The 10954-nt window shown below is 34.0% G+C and overlaps 2 non-coding genes across 2 annotated transcripts; both read left to right on the top strand.

The window, feature by feature from the left end:
• The first annotated feature begins 5101 nt into the window (after window positions 1-5101).
• TRNAR-UCU (transfer RNA arginine (anticodon UCU)) lies at window positions 5102-5174 on the top strand. The gene has a single exon. It is a non-coding gene; the product is annotated as a tRNA-Arg (tRNA).
• A 2529-nt stretch (window positions 5175-7703) lies between these two features.
• TRNAR-UCU (transfer RNA arginine (anticodon UCU)) lies at window positions 7704-7776 on the top strand. Its single transcript has one exon. It is a non-coding gene; the product is annotated as a tRNA-Arg (tRNA).
• The last annotated feature ends 3178 nt before the right edge of the window (window positions 7777-10954 follow it).

Below are 10954 nucleotides of genomic sequence, written 5' to 3'. Positions count from 1 at the left end.
AAATTTGTGAACCAACACCAATGTGTGATTTTTTTCCATTAAAATATTAAAAAAAAAAAAAAGAACAAAAAAGAAATAATAAATAATAATTTTAAGTACGTTTCTTTTAAGATTAAAAAACATCTACTTAGTCTTAAAACATTTTAAATTTGTTTTCATTATTTCACCCCCCCCTCAACAAAACTTACGGCCCACAGTTTGGGAAGCGCTGCGTTAGAGAACATATATGCTAATAACACGGTTAATCATGCCGTGAAATTTCTAATAAAATGAAGTAAATTTAGCTATCTCTGAGAGAATCAAAATTCCTGTCGTTACTGTGTAACTATAATCTTGTAAGATTCAGCGGAACGTACAGCCACGGTTCACACGAGTATTTACAGGGGTTAAAAGTCGCCGAACTTTCGAAGTTGGATTCAGTGAGTAACTTAATTAAACCTAATTAAAAACAATGGTTATTTCGATTAACAGCGATTCCAAATAGTTTGCACTATTCTTTTGAAGTGGCCTTATTATTATAAATGTTGATTTTCTATTATTTATTGTTGTACCTAAAACGCAAGTAAATTTCTTGCACTGAAATGTGTTCGGGGAGAGAAAAATAGTTTCATTAAGACTTTGATTATAGCTGAAGAGTACTTTTGCGATAACTTTTATACAATAATCTCCATACATGATTTTTTTTGTAATTATAACTTTTTTTTTTTTTTTTACTAAGTGGAACTCAGATTTTGTATGTTGTCAGATTACCAAATCCCACCAGGATACACCGACTGAAAGTTCACAAGAATAAGCAGTCATTCATGTCTCTCATAAATTTTAAATTCTGAGTTTGAAAAACAAGTGCATTTTTTTTTTAAATTCCGACTCTCATTCAGAAAACCAAAACTTGTTGAAATGCCTAAAACTGAATGCCTTAACAAAAATATGTCTTTGTTAAATTTTAATTCTGCATTCCAAAACACACGAAAAAAAAATATTTACACAGAAATGTGTACAGTAAAAGAAAAGTCCATTCCATTATGTATTAACCTACCACTCAGAAATATTAACCTTTTTCCTTTTTTTTTTTTTTTTTTGAAAAAAACACGATTCTTTTTACTTATGAAATGCTTACTCTCCAGCTTGGTGAGGATTTGTTTGTTGAAACATGTAGACAAAGTTACCTCGTTGTGAAAAGCCAATCCAAAGAGAGAAAGAGAGTGACGTAACGTGATGGGGAGGAGTAAATTACAGTCTACACACCAATCCAAGCAACTGAAGTGACATAGTTTTTATACTTTGTTTACGTATGTGAAGTGACGCAATTTATTACTCTGCGGGTAGGGACCACCACAGCCCTTCTATCACTCAGTCATCCAAGAATGGGGAGAGAGAGTTCAGGTTGCAGCAAAGCAAAGAAGCGAAATGCACAAAGTATGCAAAGATTATTTCTAATTGTAATTTGCAATCTGCTTCTTACTATTCAGTCACTGTAGTACTCATGAAGATTTTTTTTTTTTTTTTTTTTGTGAAACAGATATGCGGTATTTTGTTTTAGTCTTTAGGTAACATGCTAAATTAAGAACGTGCAGTTCTTTAAAAATATCGATATGCTCATGTGAAAAAAGATGTGTTTCTCTACAGCAGAATTCAAATAAAATTAAATATGTGTATTGTTTCCTTATTTTTGCAGGGTGGGGGATGAATATTTTTTTCACACTCTTCTCTCTCACGTGGATGGTTTTTTTTTTTTTTTTACATAAATTGTTTCTAGGTTTTCATGGAGAGTTATTTTAATATTTCCGTTTTGCTTTGTTCCGAGTTTTCGTAGTAGCGTTCGGTGAGTCTGAATCAATTTCCAGTATGGAAGGGAGGGGAGGGGGGGTTTGGTGGTTGCGGTTTTATTTTTTTAAAAGATAATTTTTTTTTAAATTTTTTGTTTTGTTTTGCAAGTAGATTCGAAAACTTTCGTATTTCTCTAGTTGTTTGACAGTTTCCGCAGAAGTTAACGGTTACCTTTCCCGAAAACGTAACTTCTTCTCCCCACTGCCCGTGTGAAGAAGGGGAAAAAAAAAACAGTGTATTTAGCAAGAAATACAAAACCCAAGAATGAGATTTTTTTTATCCGAAACATCAATGCATATATTGACTTTTATTATTTCTGGTCGGATATAGCTATTAAACATAATTTGGGTCTTCTTTAGGCCAACTGTTTCTCTAGTAATTTGGAGTTCATGGATATGAGTCTGTAATTCATGTAATTCGTGCGCAGTTGAAGTAAAGATAACCATGTCATCTGCAAAGCAAAAATGGCGTAAATATCTAAATATCTTCCATTTATCTTCAGACCTTTCCCTTCCCAATCAAGAAGTTTGAATATTTCTTCTAGGCACCCTGTGAATAATTTTGGAGATATTGTGCCACCTTGTCTGATACCTCTCTGTATTCCCACAGTAGAGATGTTTCCATTGAAATGAATTGCTGCTGTTGCATTGGTGTATGCTGATTTGATGGTCCTGACGTTTGGCTCCTCCACTTGTTGGTTTCGTAATGCTTTAAGTATTGCACAAGTTTTTAGTGAATCAAAGGCTTTCTCATAGTCAATAAAACCGAGACATAGTGGTAATTGATATTCATTACATCGTTCGATAATCTGTTGCACAACTTGAATATGGTCCATTGTATTAAAGCCACTTCGAAAGCTTTTCCTTTCTTTTAGGCTTACACGGTGATCCTAATGCATTTTTGAAAATTATGGAGACAACTACCGTGTTTGAATAAAAACTTTAGTTTAATATAACTAAAATCTACATTCGACGTTTCGACCTTTATGTCAAGGTCATCTTCTGGAGCATACTACTATACACAGGAAACAAGCTATACTACAATCAAACTGGTTTGTTAAAGACACTGACCAACCGCTACAACAATTGTTGGCCTGACCTCTGGTGGAAAAAAAAAATTATACATCAATGCTAGAGTCCTATTATTAGTGTTATCTGTTGGTTGTAGAAATACGTTGGGCGTAACAACAAGTATCTATCTATACACATATATTAACATCATACTTGTACATTCCAGCCAGTTGGTATGGAATGGTTTCTAATACTAGCTGAAGATTGGCTAGAGTCCGGACTTATGCTGGATCTTATATATTAGGTAGGCTGAATGTGTGCCTTCACCATTACAGCTAACTTCGCACAGTCCAAAAATGTGCCATTTTAGTCCCTTTAGCAATTCAGTTAGTTCAGTTAGCCGTACTTCACTGCTCAGAGTCCTACAGTTTAATATTCCAAGGAGGTCTATTTTCAATGGCAGCATGATCTGGTTACCCGGGGATTCTTAACACCGTCTGCCTTCATGCTTAACTGCCTTCTGCCGTGGTTGGTAGCAATCCGGCCTCCGAGGAATGAGGGCAATTTTATTTCTGTCTGATTCATCTTGGAAGGTTAGGCCATAAATTCACCACGCTGGAACAGTTATGGTGAATGGCAATATTTTGACATGGGATTGCCAGTCCCAAAACCACTGGTCCACGACTCTTTCTTCGACATATTCAGAGCCGCCCTGATATCCAACGGGTGGTAGTCAGGATTTTTCCCCATCCGCCACCCAGGGGACGCGCTCAGTAGCCCATGGGAGCCGCGATATATATACAGGGCCGACGCTACCATTTAGGCAAACTGGGCAACACCCTAGGGTACAAGCCACGAAGGGGCGCAAAACTTCAAGCTATGCTTTATTCATACTTTACTAAAATATCAAAATCAAATAGTGATATATGATTTAGCTATCGATTTTTTCCTTATCCTTCACACATCTCACTATTTTCCTATTTAACTCTTGGTTCTTTTGTTCCTTACTTAAATGATTTCATGTTACCGCAATTTAAAATTCAGTTAAGATAAATATTTTAAAACGTTAACATTTTAAAATATTAAATTTCGGTATTTTATAACCTTTTTTGTAAATGAATTATAACAGAGAATTTTCAAATTAATTACAAAAGAAAATAAAAAAAGTCCTATTAATTTACCTGTTGATTTAACCTGAAAGACAATTTTATTTTGTTTAATATCAATTAGAAACATTTTAGTTTATGAAATAAGGGGCGCACTTGTAAACTTTGCCTAGGGCGCAAAATAACCTGGCACCGACACTGTATATATACATGAAATTCCGTATTTAATTGTACAAAGAAAAAAAAAAACTATTTTTTTTTCCCCCTTATAAGTTTAAATTAACCGGGATTTGATATCTTATTCTTTGGAAACTATAAAATAAAATAGGAAGATTATTACTTAGTCCGAACGGTTAGCCTAGTGGCTAGTGGCTATGCGCTTCGCAACCATATTCCTGGGAAAGGACTGTCCTGGACTCGATCCCCGTCGCCGACGTGAGGAGTTTAAGGATCTTTCTCAGACATAGCCAAGTTACCCGGTCATGGGCCTGAACAGATATCTCCCCAGTTTATCTGAGGGGGTTTTCCTCCCGCAAGCAGGAAAACCGGCCCAGTGAACACATGCAGCTACAGCTATATATATATATATATATATATATATATATATATATATATATATATATATATATATATATATATATATATATATATGGCGATTAGTTTTTACTCGGTTGTTATACATTTCAAAAAATAGATTTAATGACTCCAAGACCGAGATAACATATAAAGATTTTAATGATAAATACTACTAGTTTCGGCATATAGCAGCCTTCTTCAGGTATTTATAAAGGAAAGGAATTGAATTAAATAATTCAATGTTTATTAGTATTCCTTTCCTTTATAAATACCTGAAGAAGGCTGCTATATGCCGAAACTAGTAGTATTTATCATTAAAATCTTTATATGTTATCTCGGTCTTGGAGTCATTAAATCTATTTTTTGAAATATATATATATATATATAGAGAGAGAGAGAGAGAGAGAGAGAGAGAGAAGAAACTAACGAAGGGCATTGTCACCATAGATTACAGGACCAGGTTCTTTTAAAGGCGAATTCATGACAATTGAATATTAAGTTTAAAAGTTCGATTTGTGTTGAATCTTTCTTTTTTGTTAATCGAAATTTAATATTTAAAAAAAAACAATAAAAAAAATAAGTGTCCCTGTAGCGCAGTGGATAGCGCGTTGGACTTCTAATCCAAAGGTCGTGGGTTCGACTCCCACCAGGGACGAACGTTTTTTTAAAGCCTGTGTAGCTCAGTGGATGTGGCGTTTGCACACCACCGTGCTTGGCCGCACGAAGGAAGACTTCATTTCGAGTCTAGTCGGCGACTAGAGGAAATTTTTCTAAGCCTTTTTTCGACCGGTTCCCGAGTTAGTCGATCTCTGGCACGGGCAAGCAGGTTTTTCCTCCCGGAAACTCGGGTTTTTCGTCCTGTAAACTCAAGAAAATCGACCGTAGAACCCACATTATTTCAGACATTAAAAATATATTGTGTTAGGGCTAGGGACCACGAGATGGCGGCACATTTGAGCCGTCTCTCTTCACTGCGTACCGCTTAATTAGTGATAGCTTTGGGCCATCTGTCTCTGATTGGGTACCAGTGGAGATTGAACTGCCCACTCAGTCTCCAAAAGTTAGATAGGGCTAAATGGCCTCGCCTACGCCCGTATATGGGAATAAAAAGGCATTAGCTGATTTTTTTTTTTTTTTTAAATTCGGTACTTTAATAGCAAAAGACGCTAATAACAGAAGAAAACGACAAATAATGTGTAGGTAAAGAAATATCACCGAATCTTATAATGGCCTAATAACAACCTTCTCTTCAAAGAACAACAAGACCTAAATAACTACCTACTTCTGCCACAATTCACTTATAGCAAACAACATTAGAAAAACGCAAATGCTAATTATAAGAAACCCAAGAGTAATCATGCACTCAACATCACTAACAATATGCAGTCAGCCATATTGAATATGGCACTTGCATTAACAACGGCAGCTGTCACTGTTCCGAAATGAAATCTGCAACATACGCTGAAACCTTCGGTCTTTACATAGGCAGCATTTGAAATGGAATAAACAGAGAGATTCACTTCAGTGGAATTAATAAAATACCACAATAACTCAGCCAGCAATGGCCTATTAAATTTAGAAAAAAGGAATTGATAGGTGACTGTTTGCTGTGTTCAGAAAAGATACACGGCAATATATCAGCAGCACACCGATATAAATCGCATGTGTCTCGGCGCTCTATCGCATATGTGTCCCAAGCACAATCTGTATATAGCTGTAATGTGCTATAATGGTTCACACGGTGCAGGCTGTCAGAGAGCATCTCATACCTACAATACTAAAAAACCTGAAGATACAGAAAACTAGAGAACCTGATACAGTCTATTAAATAATTTTCATGGTTATTAGTACTTTAACTGTGTTAGTCGATTCAGCTGACGAATAATAGCGGTAATAAATATGTAACAACTAAAAATAATAATAATTTAAAAAACATGAATATTCTAGACATTTTGAGTTCAATTTTAACGTAGAAATGTAATAAAATATTTTAACTACCTACCTATATGTATGGAAATACACTTTTGTCATCTTTAAAAAAATCTTATTATGATTTGGATGCCAATATTTTACCGTAAAAAAAAAAAAGATGTGAAATGAAAGCTGGAAAAAAAAAAAAGCTGGCTATACCATGGTACCATAAAAACAAATGAAATTTTACACTCTCTGAATATAAAATCAATCAATTATTTCGTAAGTAAATACAAACCAAAATGGATAGAATCTAAATCGAAAATTATTATCCCTCTCCAAAGTACAACACTTGGGTGCATCGAAGATGAATTTCTTAATAATTCAATGCTAATAAACAAGAACAAAATGATTGCTATTAAAAATCCAAGAACAGCACCAATTACACTACTCAGTTACACCTGTCATTCTATTATGAAGGTCAACAATTTCTGAAACTGCACCGATGACACAAGCTACTGCAAAAATACGAAGATACGGCATAACAATCTGTGCAAACACCGCCCTGTTGAAATTAGAAATCGTGCGCAGAACACCTTTTGACCTCATCAAAAGATGGAAACGTTTTGGCGAAAGAAAGTAAACTGCATAAACCGAAGAAAAAGATAGCAGAGTACTGAAAAAAAAAAAGTTGTTGGTTCCTACTAGTGCAGGAGATATTCTTTGAAACAACAGCTTTCTTTGATGACAACAATTCATGGCGTGAACAGATGCTCAAGTTTGTCTGAAAACAATGTAAGGACCTCCACAGTGTCAGTTACCATGAAAAGATTTCTATGGAGTTACTTACATTACGGTATATCATTCGAAAGGACTGTTCTGACGTCGTGGTGGAGTCCAGTTCTTTGCAAACGAAGGGCATTGTCACCATAGATTACAGGATCAGGTGATCAGATTCTTTTAAAGATGAATTCATGACAATCGAATATTAAGTTTAAAAGTTCGATTTATGATAAATCTTTCTTTTTTGTTAATCGAAATTCAATATTTAAATTTTTTTTTTTTTAATTCAGTACTTTATAACAAAAGGCGCTGATAACAGAAGAAAACGACAAGTAATGTGTAGGTAAAGAAATATCACCGAGTCTTATTGAATACATTATAATGAAGATCAAGAAGGAAAAGAATTGCAGAATTGGAAAATGAATATTTGTCCTTTTCTGTTTGCACTCTCATCATTGAGATTCAGCCAATTCAATGCTTAAAGACAAGTGTCCCTGTAGCGCAGTGGATAGCGCGTTGGACTTCTAATCCAAAGGTCGTGGGTTCGACTCCCACCAGGGATGAACGTTCTTTTGTTCTCTTTTCAAGAGAAGTGGTTCTTTTTGGTGTTCATGACCTACAGCGTGTTACTATTGCTTTCTGCAAACAGTATAATGTATATAAATTTTTATTTACTCTTATTATTTTCAAAGCTTATTATTCTCGAAAAAAGGAAATATATATTTGAGATATTAAAAATATGATTTAATTTACTGTATTATTCACAGTTAGATTTATACTCTTAATTATTATATTCATATGGTAATTATATATGGACGAACGTAGAATTTTAAAATGTATTAAAATGATATTGTTATGTTCTTATTTGTACTACTTATTCAATGTTTTAATAAAAATTAATATGAAAAAAGACAACAGAATTAAAAACGTTGGTGGTAGGAAGTCAACTGAAAAATTTTCAGTTGACTTCCTGTCAGTTTTCGGTAGTCCATCACTGTGATGGGCTGTATCTTGATGCTATCGGTGACATTTTTGGTGGTGATATAAGAGATCTTTAGATTGGACATGGTGGCCCTAAGAGACATTATTTTTCGCGGAGTATGGAGGTACCTTCTCTCTGTTGGAGGCAGAGGGGTCCGAAACTGGGCCATCTTCTTCCATTCCATCCTCTTTTGTTGGTTCAGAGGCCGTGGTTTTTCGCTTCTTACGCGCTCGGACCCTCTGTGAAGTCTGAGGGGGGAGAGATCACCAAGTCCAGCTTCTCTTCTATTGGAGCATTGTCGTCACCCTCTTTGTCATCCCCGACACAAAGTAAAAATTGATTTCAAATTTTTTTAGAATATTTTTAAGTATGTTTATGGCTAGCCCTCTGTTTAGTGACTCTACCAGGGCGTCAGCGTCAACTTCGCACATTTTGAGAAACTGAGGTGTAAAAGCATTGTTTAAACTGAAGTCTGCGTAAAAGTTCCGTAGACCCAGTCAATGGTCTACCCGCAGAGAGAAACCCGCAGCCGCAAAGGACTGCCAACAAAACCGAGCGTTGGCAAAACGCTCGAAGTCGCAGCAATGATTTTAATTAAAAATCAACCCGTGATTTAATGGGGGCTGTGTGATTCAGGACCTGCCTTGTCTCTTCTTTCCACCAAGTGTAGACCGGAAGTCGAAATCTCCTCAGGGAACAGGAGAGGGCCTGGGAAATTTGCATTAAAGCAGAACCTTACCTTGCGCTTAACGAATCCAATCGGCAAAATCCTTACAGTCAAGTCCGTCGCATAACCATCACAATTCACCCTCAGCATAATGAAGTACTGTATCGTGTTTATTTATAATTCTTACTAGAGAGTAATAGTTTTGTTTCTTCAATAATTAGGGATTTTTTAAATTTCTTTTCAGTATTAATTTTAAGAATGAAAACTTTTCTAAGTAAATATATATATGCAAGAACTTCCAACATAAATATTTTCATTTTACTGTTTATTTATTGGAGTGTTCTGTAAGGAGATATATCGAATTAAACTATGCTTTTTTTTTCTTTCTGGCGCCATCTATATTGCGTCAACAATACTTTCAATTTATTTATTTTTTTTAAATGATTAACAAATCAGATTTTTCAGCTTTCAACAGACGAACGATGTTCGCCACGATAAGAAATTGGTACAAAAAAAGTATGAATATTTGGTTAAGTGAATAAATCATGTCGATATATAAATATAAAAATTATAACAATTATTTGGTGATGTCCAGCGGAATCCAAACGAAAATATTCAAACATAACCTGGTGGGAGATATTTTAGATGGAGGACGAATCTCATCCCCTGGCGTGAGATAACGTCTGAGCTTATTGGAGGCCTGAAGTGACTTGACCTAATAAAAATAGATAACCGAAAACAAATTAATAAAATCAGTAAACATAGAAAAAAAAAAAAAAGTTCACCCACGGTACGAATGTACCGTTGTGAGAGCGACATATGGAAAAAATATCTTCTCGCATTTGCATTTTCCTTTTTTTAAATTTAAATTTAATCTACTCTAAAAATATATTTAAAAAAGAAAAACGCAAATGGGAGACATTTGCGTTTTTCTTTTTTGACAGTGATTTGAAAAAATGGGTTGAGGAATTTCAACCAATTCCAATTACTGGAATTGGTTGAATTTTTATTGTCTATCCTCTCAACTTAACGTTGACTGATGCATCAGAAACATATTGTTCAGGAGTACCAAACACAATATTCATATTCAGGGTTCATAGATTTTCGAGACAACGGTTCGTTTCGTGGGGTTTATTGCTTTCTTCTGGTATTACCATGTATTGATTTCGATTTAATAAATGGTGTTTTAGAATATAATTAAAATGTTTATAGTTGGTTTCTTAAGTATTCCGAAACTACAACCTGCAACTCTTCAATATATATATATATATATATATATATATATATATATATATATATATATATATATATATATATATATATATATATATATATATATATATATATATATATATATATATATACAACAGTGAAATCATGTAAAAATACGAACATGTTGATTATAAAATATATATGCAAATACATTGTTTGAGTTTTTTGTATTTTAACTCTCTTAGAGTAATTCGTGAAAAGGAGCATCGTTCGTGTATTATCTTTGCAACAAGTACTACCAATCATTACCGTATAATCAAACTTTCTAAATTCTTTTCATTAATATATATTAGCTAAATTTATTTTGATTGAGAACTGTAATAAATAGTACTTTAAAATAAATACTTAAAATAAATAAATTAATTTAAAAAATTAAATAACATGCGACATTTCTCTCTCTTTCTTTCTCTTAGTCCAAGATCGAGGTCAACACTGAAATGAATAAAAGATTGAATCCGTCACGTCTATTTGAATTAGAAGATAGTTTGTAATTGAATTGTAATTGAATTAAAAGAAGAACGAAAATGCTCGGAAATCAAACCTTTTCTTCAGAGAAAGTGGGTATCGAACTTCCAAATAGAAAGCAAGAATGCATCACTTAATATTCATCGCAGTAACCTTTTTCTATGATTATTTAAGAACAATACAGTTTGAAATTATTACTTAAAAATGAAAACTACTCAAAAGAAATGTTTCCCAAACTTTCAGTACCCGCTTACCCTTTTTTAAAATTTTGTAACTCCGAGGTAGTCTTCTTGACAACTCAGGGAAGACAATTTGGGAGCAGTTTTGATATTTAATTATTGAAACACGAATAATT

The sequence above is a fragment of the Typopeltis vanoorti genome, chromosome 1 (genome assembly GCF_054136105.1).
Source record: "Typopeltis vanoorti isolate ZY-2024b chromosome 1, IOZ_Tvanoo_1.0, whole genome shotgun sequence".
Taxonomy (NCBI): domain Eukaryota; kingdom Metazoa; phylum Arthropoda; class Arachnida; order Uropygi; family Thelyphonidae; genus Typopeltis; species Typopeltis vanoorti.
The sequence above is the reverse complement of the archived record's forward strand: the minus strand, read 5'-3'. Positions and strand labels throughout refer to the sequence as shown.